An 11,150-nucleotide genomic window follows, 5' to 3' on the forward strand; every position below is an offset into this window, starting at 1 on the left:
ACCCTGTGACTTGTCTCCCCGACCTCTCACACTGCAAAGAAGCAGCAGAAATGACTGGGGAAGACTCATCAGAGTCAGGGTTAAGAGTGGTGGCAGAAGTGAGAGAGGAATGGAAAGAATTACAGGAGCCAATTATCTTCTCATAGAGCCAGCTAGGAGGCACAGGGAAAAGGGTATTGGAAATAGAGTCAGGAACACCTGAGTTCAAATCTGCTCTCAGACATTTATTAAATGGATGATCCTGTCCATAGCCCTGATTGCCTGTTTCTTCATCAATAAAATGGGGATAATAACAGCACCTTGGTTGTTATAAGAATACAATGAAATAATGTTTCCAAAGCACTCTGGAGATCTTAAAGCACTATATTTATTAGTTCTTATCTTCTCTGCCACACTCTAAACTCCTGGAATGCAAAGGTCTTGTCTCATACATCTTTTTTAATCTCCTCAATGGACCTTAGAAATAGTCAGTGCATAGTAAATGTTTGAGAAATGGTTGGAGAGATGAATGATGCAGACTTTAGGTATATCTTTCATTAGATATTAGTGCACTCCTTATTGCTAACCCTCTCTCTATTCGAGTAAGAGAAGTCCTCTCTTTTGTAGTTTTTAATGATTAATTTTAAACAATTTATTTTAATTATATTGATAATTTCCATTGAAAATTTCAATTATAAATTTATAGTGAAGGAAATAAAAAAGGAGAAGTGACTCAGGCATAAATAAGATATTATTTTGATGCCTATTCCCTCAGTCTTTTCTTTCAGTCCAATCTACAAAATGCTAACAGCAGAGTCCGTCAAAGTAAGACTGTGGAAGGCTCATTGGCAGAAGTTTTGCAAGTTTTAAACCCTAGTAAATGAATACTATCTCTCTCATTTCCACCAAATGTAAGTCAAAATTTTGGGGGATTTCTGTGTACCCCAATACCCTACTCTATCAAGTACCTTCAGAGAAATCTGTTTCCTTCTATCCAATAAAAGAAGACAGTAAACTCTTTCTGGGAGAAAAGATATCATCAGGCAACTTTGACAAAAACATTCAGTTTTATTTGACATCTGGGAAGGAGGGAGTTTGCGAGTCTTGTTGGTTTTCTTGAGTGTGGCAGCAGACTTGTGATTTCATTTGTACAGGGAATTCCCAGATGAGGAAACTCCTTTGGAAAACGTGTATCAGTTTCCTAGAGCACTGAGAAGTGACGTGCTCAGGGATAAAAAGCTAGTGGATATTAGAAGCTGAACTTAAAGCTGCATTTCCTGGCTCTAAGACCAGCCCATTTCTTTGTGGGTTGTATAATCAGGGAAAGAAAAAAAAAAGAAGAAAAAAAAAGTGTAATTTCCTGCCTAAAATGGGAGGCACCTTTCTCAGAAGGGGTGGAACCAAAGCTGATTGAAGCCTTCTACTAAAACAGGCCCTCAAATCTCTCATATGGGACTGAAGTTTTTAAACTGCTTTTAATTAACCAAAGGAAGTCGCACTTAAACCAGGTGTGCAGTCTCCCTCCTCATACACCTTGCTTTTTCAAAGCCGTATTTTGCTTTCTGCCAGATTCTGAGAGGCCAGTGTCTGCTACTGCAGGTAAGATAGTACTTAGTTTTCTATTGGCTTTCCAGCTGTCTCTCTGACTGGGAGTGCTGTTGTCCACAGCTGCCAGAAAACTGAAGAGCAAAAAGCAGGCTGGAGACACATGCACCAGGACTTTCCTCAGCTCAGAGTCAATCAAAGTGATTGACCAGAACCCAGTGGAGAGCACTGCTGGAAATAAGGACATCATTGCATAAGCTAATTTCTGTTTCCATTTCTGAGATGTATAGACTCGTAGATTCAGAATTTGACAGTTGAAGGTATAATATAATTCAATCCTAGAGTTTTACAGATAAGGAAATTAGTGTCTGGGTAGGCGAATATGTTTCTTTTTTTTTTTTTTTTTTTTTACTTATTTAAAAGGGTTTTTACTGTAACTGTGTGAGAATATTTGCCATCTGTGTAAAATACAGGAAAAAAGAGTCAAAAATGCTTGAGGCACAGTAAAAAGAAACACATTCTTGTGCCCGTTTATCCCCCATGTTTGGCATTGTGTGGCCCCAGTGAAAACATTAAGTATCACGTTTTAAAAATAAAAATATAAAATCATTTTTTCTCTGGTTAATCTCAGCTTTCCAGATGCCCATGGGGATAATAAAACTTGTACTATTTGTGACATTTTTCATTGTTTTAACAAATGAACAAATAAAAATTTTCCCACTTTATACTACTTATTTCTAATTGCATGTAAATATGATATTCAACATTTATTTTTATAAGATTTTGGTTTCTATTTTTTTCTCCCTACCTCCATTTCCCTTCTTCCAAGATTGCATTTAATCAGAATTAAGTTAATCATATTAAATATATTTCTACATTAATCAGCAAAAATAGTGAAAATAGTACGCTTCAATCTGTATTTAGATTCCATACTTCTTTCTCTGGATGTGGTTAGCATTTTCCATCATGAGTCTTTTGGAATTATCTTAAATTATTGCGTTATTGAGAAGAGCTAAGTTTATCAAAACTGATCATCACATAATGTTGCTGACATTGTATACAATATTTTCCGTTCTACTCACTTTACTAAGCATCAGGTCATATATGTCTTTCCAGGTTTTTTTTTTCCCTAAAAATCTGCATGCCCATCATTTTTTTATAAAACAATAGTATTCCATCATCACATAGTGATTCATGTATCACAATTATTCATCCATTTCCCAGTTGATGGGCATCCATTCATTTTCCAATTCTTTGCCCCACAAAGAGAGCTGCTATAAACATTTTTGTGCATGTGGATCTTTTTCTACTTTTTATGATCTCTTTGGGATGGAGATGTAATAGTGGTTTTACTGGATAAAAGATTATACAAAATTTTATAGTCTTTTGGGTATAGTTCCAACTTGCTCTCCAGAATGGTTGAATCGGCTCACAACTCCACCAACAATGCATATGTTCCAATTTTCCCACATTCTCTCCAGCACTTATAATTTCCCTTTTCTGTCATCTTAGTCAATTTGATAGATATGAGGTGATATCTCAGAATAGTTTTAATTTGCATTTCATTAATCAATAATAAAATAGTAATTTAGAGTATTTTTTCATAATTATAGAGGGCTTTAATTTTTTATCTGAAAACTGCCTGCTCATAATCATTGACTATTTATTGAGGAATGGCATATTCTTATACATTTGACTCAGTTCTCTGTATATTTGAGAAATAAAACATTTTTTTGGAAACACTAATTGTAAAAAATGGTGCCTACCTTTCTGCCTCTCTTCTAAACTTGATTACACTAACTTGATTACACTGACTTTGTGCAAAAAACCTTTATAATTTAATGTAATCAAAATTATATATTTTTATTTCAGAATTCCTCTACCTATTCTTTGGTTATAAATTCTTATCTTTTCTATAAATCTATAAATCAGATGTAAAATTATCATATCTATTAATAATATCTAAGTCAGGAACAATAAAAACAGAGAAAGAAAATTTGTAGATCAATTTAATTTATGAATGTGGATGTAAAAATATTGAATAAAATACTAATATGGAGAGTACAATAAATGTTCAAGATAATACATTATATTCCTGGGAAATTTATACCAGGAATGCAGTGATGACTTAATGTAAGGAAAACTATTAGCATAATTGATTTCAACAATAAAAATAACAACTCACATGTCTATGTCAATAGATGCAGAAAAAGCTTTTGATAAAGTACAACATCCATTTCTATTAATACAATGTATAAAAGTATACATGCATTTTCTTAAGATGTCTTCTTAAATTGATAAAAAGCATTTACCTAAAACCATCAGCAAAAATTATATGTGATTAGGATAACTGAGAAGGCTTCTCAGTAGGATCAGTTGTAAAAAAAAGTATGTCTACTGTCACCAATATTATTCTATTTAATGTAAATATAATAAAATATAATATAAGAATATTGAATATGTAATAAAATATGAAGTATACTACAATAAAAATGAAAAATTTAACTAAATTAACATATATTTTCAAAGCAATATTTTTATGCTATAAAATAATAAAATTCATTTGAAAGAACAAAAAGTGAAGATTGGCAAAGGAAATAAAGGAAAGGAAGGAAGTTTAGCAGTGACAGATCTTAAACCAAATTATTAAGCAGTACAATAATTAAAATTATTTGGTCCTCCCTAAGAAATAGAAAGGTAGCTAAATCAAATAGAGTAAACATACAATTCACAGGAGCCAATAATTATAATGAACTTGTGTTTGACAAATATAAAGATAAGTTTGGGGGATAAGAATTAATTTATTTGTCAAGATTATTGGAAATAGCAGAAACTAGTACGGGAGGTAGGTATTAGCACAGAATATCTTACACCAAGCTAAGGTCCAATTTGAAACACGATCTGGCTATAAAGAGAATGTGAAGAACAATAAACATACTGCCTATTAGATTTTGAATATGTTATTCATTTGCATAATGAATAAAAGGTTTTGTACAAATAAACTAAAGTAGAAAAGAACAGAAGGAAAGAAGAAAATTGGTGAGGGTGAAATGTATAGATGGTTTCTCACGTAAAGATTTCATATCTTATAGATATCTGTAAGAATAAAAGTCATTGTCCAGTTGATAGACAATGAATCAACAATTTATAGTCATATGAAAAACTTCTCTAAATCACATTGATAGAGTTATGAATATTAAAACCACTTTGAGATATCATTATCAAATATCAATATCAAAACCACATCAGATATCATTAAAACCTATCAAATTTATTAAAATGGTAGAAGGGAAAAGTGGCAAATATTGGAGATGGTGTGGAAAATTGGAACACAAATTTGTTGTTATCAGAGTTGTGAACTATTCCAACCATTTTGGCAAGTAATCTGGGATTATACCCAAAGAATTTTTAAACTGCCCATACAGCTTGAGTAAACAATACAACTACTAGGTCTCTATCCTAAACTGATTAAAGAAAAAGGAAAAGAATCTTTATATTTTAAAACATTTACAACAGTTCTCTTTGTGGTGACAACTAGAAACTGAAGGGATTCCTTTTAAGTGGGTAATTAATGGCTGAACTAATTGAGGGGTTAATATCATGCTATAAGAAATTATTAGCTTAATGATTTTAGAAAAACATGGAAAGAATTGCATTAAATAATGAAGAACAAAATGAGCAAACCAATAGAACATTGCTTACAGTAACAACAGTATTGTTTTAAGAATAACTTTCAGTGAAATAGTCATTTTTACTATTATAAATATCCAAATTAACTATAAAAGACATATGAAGGAAGATGATATCTACAACCAGAGAAAGAACTGATAAATGGAAGTATTTTTGGAATGGTTTTATATCCATCCATACATATATATTTATGCCTAATGGTAGTCACCTCTAGGATGAAGTTGGAAGGAGAGGAAAAAAAAAAGTCATGCAATATTTTATTATTTATTTAAATAGAGTAGCAAGTTGTATCTAATAGATTTGCCATTGCTTTGTAGTGACTTATTCCAGACTTACTACTCTTTTTCTAAGGTAGAAATAAATAAATAAATAAATGTTGTTAGTTTTTTTTTTTCCCTGCTCACCTAATCTAGGAAATTTATATATTTATAAACATTTACATATTTTATTTAGATGATCAATTTCAATGATATATATTAGATATATTATAAATATATTAGTCATGAAAAATGGCTTCTAATAATGGTTTCTATCTCATCTTTGCCGGCTGTAAATTTACCTTTTTAATTTTTGATGCTAATAATTTGGTTTTCTTATTTAAAAATTTAAAAAAAATTAGGCAATAATTTATTTTATTATTTCTGAGTTTTATCAATGAGATATTTGTCTCCTTTAACTTACATTATTATTACATCTTATTTGATTTCCAGGTTTTCTATCTTGCTGAATCTCTGGGAATTTTTAATTTGTTGTTAATATAATAATTTTAGCTTTATGGCCAATTCATCAATTTAATTTCTCTTCCTCCCTCTTCCTCTCCCTCTCTTTTTCCCTCTCCTTCTCCCTCTCTCTCTCTTTTTCCCTCTCCCTCTCCTTCTGTCTCCCTCTGTCTGTCTGTTTGTCTCTCTCTCTGTCTCCCTGTGTCTCTTCTTTTCTTTTTCTCCATCTCCTTCCTTTCCTTTTGTCTATGTCTCTGTCAAGGAAGCTTTTAGTAACATACCTAAGTCTTGCTTTGGCTGTAGTCCCCAAATTCTGGAAGGTTTTCTTGTTGATAGCATTATCCTTATTGAAAGTATTGATTTTTTTCTATCATTTCCTTCACCTACTCATTCATTGGATTATCTAGTTTCCAATTATATTTCAAAGGGTTGTATGAATATAATTTTTATTGTCAGGAAAATATGTACTTCATATTTATACTCTTGGGCATTTTTGGAGGTTTTTATACTCTCATGCAGTACTATTTTTTGTCTAGATATCCTGTACAATGGATAATAGGTTTACTCCTTTTAAATTCTGTGTATGTATCTTTCAGAGGACTATCTGCTTTCTAAAATTGCATTTTTACCGTAAACATTTTTCTTCTTTGTTTTATGGTTAAATTCATCTAGATCTGAGAAGGGTAAATTGAAGTTTTCCACTAGTACAGTTTTACTGTCTACTGTTAAATTACTCATTTAACTCCCCATCCCATCCAATTTGAATGTTATGTCATTTGGTACATATATGTTCAATATTGATATAAATTTTTAGTATGTGGTACTTTTTACTAAGATATAGTTTCCCTGGTTTTCTCTTTTGATAAGGTGTTTTTTTTTTGGGGGGGTGACAGGATTTGCTTTGCCTGAGATCATGATTACTCCCTTTTTTCTTTTGCTAAAGAATAATTGATTCTGCTCTAGGCTTTTATTTTAACTCTATCTTTCTGCCTCAGGACTGTTTTTGTAAAAATAGTGTATTGTTAGATTCAGATTTCTCTTCCATTCTGCTGTTCTCTTTCATTTTATGAATTAATTTATTCCACTCATAAAGTTATGATTGCTATTTTGAATTTTCCTGTAACCTATTCCCTTATACACTCGACTGCCTTTATTTTTTTTGACCTTCCTGACTATCCTCAATCTACAAAGGAAAAATGAAATTTAGTCCTTGCTATGTTTCTGACCACTGCCTTCCTCAAAATACCTGCCCTGTAATCATCTCTCCTGTTTGTTGAGTAAGGATACTTCCTTGTTGGGTAAGATGAATTTCTCTAACCAATTTTGTGTATGTTCTTCCCTTCTCAAGCTGACTTAGGTGAAAATGAAGTTCATTTTTTTTTCCTATTTGCTCTCATTCTCCCCTCTGTAGTTTAAACTCTTTATTGAACTCCCCCTTTATGTGTATTTAGCCTGGTGCATGCACTTCATAAATCATTGTGTAGGAAGATGTGAAGGAGTTAAGGCAAAATTACCTGTTATTTTCCCATCTTGATGCCACCTCATCCTTTGATATTTATAATTCTTCAGGAGCAGAAGAACATTGTTCATAGTAATAGCAATATTGTGAAATGTTCAACTATGATAGACTTAGTTGTTCTCAGCAATGAAATAATCCTAGACAATTCCAAGAGACTCGTGATGGAAAATGCTGACTGTATTTAGAGAAAAAAAAACTATGGAAAATGAATGCAGTTTGAAGTTTATTATTTTTACCTTCGTTTTATCTTTTGTTTTTTCTTAAGATTTTCTTTTTTGTCCTGAGTCCTCTTTCACAACACAATTAATGTGGAAATAGGTTTAATAATGATTGTATATTTATAGCATATATGATTATTTATTGTCTTGGAGGTAGGAGAAAGAAGGAGAAAAATTTGGAGCTCAAAATCTTAGTGTTGAATGTAATTGGAAAAAATAATAAAATACCACTAAATAGAAAAAAATTTAAAAAGTAAAATGTGACATTTAAAACTCTTTGCACCCCAGTTGCATTCCTACCTGTCCAGGCTTATTACATATTAGTATTCTCTATATACGCTGGAATCCAGCAATACTGACTTTTGTGCTCATCTTCATACTTGACATTCCATCTCCCAAATCTATGCTTAAACACTAATTGTGCCCTGTATTTCGAATGGATTCCCCACTTAACTCTTTTTTTCTTGGAAACTATGGTTTGCCTTTAAGCCTTAGATCAAATGCCACCTGCAGCTTAAAAACTTTAGTAGTTAGTTTCCCTTCTTCTACAACCACAATATTGCCTATCACTACACCCTTAGCTTCTACTGCCTTCTCCCATTACAATAGTGTCTAATTTACTTGTATTTTATCTCCATTTATATTTGTTTATGATTTCCCCTCAGAAAGACAGGGGCTAAATTTCATTTTTCCTTTGTAAATTGAACACTAAGTTGGACAAAAAATTGGAAAGCAAATGTTGGTTCTTGTTTGATTTGAAAAATGGCATTTTAAGAAATGTATTAAGATATATGCTCAAATAACTTTTATATATTTAATACAAATTTTTCTCCCTAAATCTAATTTCTATATTATTTCTGTGGTTTTGTTTTTCAGATGCTTCTACCAAAGGAAGAGTCTCTGAATAATGTGAAATGTGAGCATTTACAAGAAATGGAAACATACTGGTTATGAACAATGAAGTCCAGGAACAAGTGACGATGAGGGCTTTGAGAAACAACTACAGCTGGAAGAAAGAAAAAAACTGGCACCTAATTATATAACTGGACAAGACTATGCTCTCTTTATCAATGTTTCTTTGAATTTGAAAGGGGTTACATGCTGAAGAACATGGATTCTATTTTTATTATAATGATTATTGCTATTCCTGCTACATTTATTTTTTGTCTTTTATTGCGTTGTTTTTTGTGCCCTAAGACTTCACATAATACCAGTCAGAAGCATAATTCATCAGGAATTTGTAGTCTTGGGAGAAGAAATGATGCTTGGGGAGAAGATAATGTTTGTGGAAGAGTTCATTTTTGGGGAGGAGGTCATGCTTTTGGAAGAGCTGATTTCTGGGGAGGAGATGATGATTATAAAGCAGATGATTCCAGGAGAGGTGGTGATTTTTGTACAATAGTTGATTCCTATGGAAGAGATATTACTTGTGGAGGAGATAATTCCTGGGGAGGAGGTGATGCTTGTACAGGAAATTATTCTTGGGGAGGTGGTCATGCTTGTGAAATAGATTACTGTGGGGGAGGTGATGCCTTTGGAGGAGGTGATTCTTGTGGAGGATGTGATTCTGGGGGAGGAGGTGATGCTTGTGGAGGAGATGGTTAATGCACAAAAATAATACAGGGTAAGGAAATGATTATTATGGCTGACTGACTTGAACAATGTGTTACCCTCTGTCCATTCAGTGACCCACATCTTGTACCTGATGAGCTTTCTTTAGTCCTTGTTTTCTTCTGGGGTGAAAATTCAGTACCAAGTCAAAAGAGTCCATTTGAGCAGGAGAAATCCATTTTTACAAAAAGATGGGATATCTAAGTATGAAGAATAACAAAACTCCTACATTGTGATAAATCACATGTAAACAAATAATGGGCCAAAAAGAACTATAGGAAACTTTGAATTGTGACCAAAATATCAAGAATTCATATACTCTTTTTAAGTAAAGCAGATAGAAAGCTTTATTTTTTTTTGAAGGAACAAAGAAATAAAAGGTTATTCATTTGGGATATAATGAATTATTTGCCACAGTTTTTCTGAGGAGATATTGTAGAGAGCCCTTTCCCAAAATGGTTTCTGAAACAATGAAGTCAGAGAATCTCTTTTTAGATTGTGATAAACACGATCAGTGGTTTTCAAAATCTTTATCCTATTAAAAATGATTGAGGATCTGTCCCAAGAGTTTTAGTTTATGTGGGTTATAGTTATAGATATTGATCAATTAAAAATAAAAACTAATTATGAATTTGTAGACTCTCTGAAAGGATTTCAGAAATTCCCAGGCTGCTCTGGACTAGACTTTGAGAACCACTGCTCTAGATCTATTTGGCAAAATAAGCCTTAGCATCAAAAAATATCTACCCAAAATTTTTGAAGGACTCTGAAGATTTTTCCCCCTCTGGGAAATGTAATAGTAAATGGCAAACATGCTAGATTCAGGGAACAAATAGTTTCTGAGGGAATCCTAGAAGCTACAGACTTCATGTCAAGTCAACCATGAGGATCACAGAGAGAGCTTATTGAGATCCTATACTTCTTTCAAGACAATACTCATGTTTCCTCCTCCCTGAAGTGTTTTTGATGATTGCAACTGAAGGTATCTATTCCTGTTCAAGTTATAGTAGAAAAATTTGTAGAGTCTTTTCTCCTTATTTTATGCATACTACTTGTATTATATGCAATTCTAAGTTGTATTATGCTTATTTGAATTTTTGTAACACAAAGCATCAAATAATTAAAAAATAATGAACATTTAATTCCATTGATCTTACAACCTTTAATATTTTAGTGAAAGTAAAAATGTACAATTAATATTACATGTAATCATGTGAATATACCCATTAATATTACATGATTTCACCGTTAGTGAGAGTAAAATTAATGATTCATTAATAATGAGTCAAATAATTTTAAAATATTTTGTCTATGCTTATCTGATTCTTTTAAAATCTTTAAAAATTGTATTTATATATTTATAATACTCTTTATTTTTAGTAATACAATACATACATAATGTTAAAGCTATTAATGCCTAAAATTATGCTTGGACTTTTGAGACACCTTCTATAATTTATTTATAATGAAAAAAATGACTGAATATAAATATATTGGGAAAGCAGATTTGACATTTTTTTTTACTGATAAGGCTGTGCAATTAGCAAAGTTCAGAAACTACTATCTTAGACATGGAAACTAACAAGGAAACTAAAGATCCAAATGTGAATTCATAAAGGAATAGAAATCCAGTCTTTGTCCTTACCACAGCTTGTATTATACTTACATAGTCATTGTTGTTCCACACCTTATAGATTATAAGCCTTTTAAGGACAAGAATACTGTCTGGTCCATCTTTGAGACCACCAACATGTAACAGATGCATCTAATTAGTACTTAATTCTATTTTAATTATTGAATTTCATCACTTAGCATTCAAATAAGAATTGAATTAGGTGAATACATTGGTCAGGTTGTCTGGGAAAACAC

General features: G+C 31.9%; 1 long non-coding RNA gene across 1 annotated transcript; it reads left to right on the top strand.

Annotated features, from left to right (window-relative positions):
* Positions 1-1,055: 1,055 nt before the first annotated feature.
* On the top strand, positions 1,056-10,303 carry LOC111719556. The gene is made up of 2 exons (XR_002769658.2): positions 1,056-1,578; positions 8,547-10,303. It is a non-coding gene; the product is annotated as an uncharacterized LOC111719556 (long non-coding RNA).
* Positions 10,304-11,150: the final 847 nt, after the last annotated feature.

The sequence above is a fragment of the Sarcophilus harrisii genome, chromosome 1 (genome assembly GCF_902635505.1).
Source record: "Sarcophilus harrisii chromosome 1, mSarHar1.11, whole genome shotgun sequence".
Classification (NCBI taxonomy): domain Eukaryota; kingdom Metazoa; phylum Chordata; class Mammalia; order Dasyuromorphia; family Dasyuridae; genus Sarcophilus; species Sarcophilus harrisii.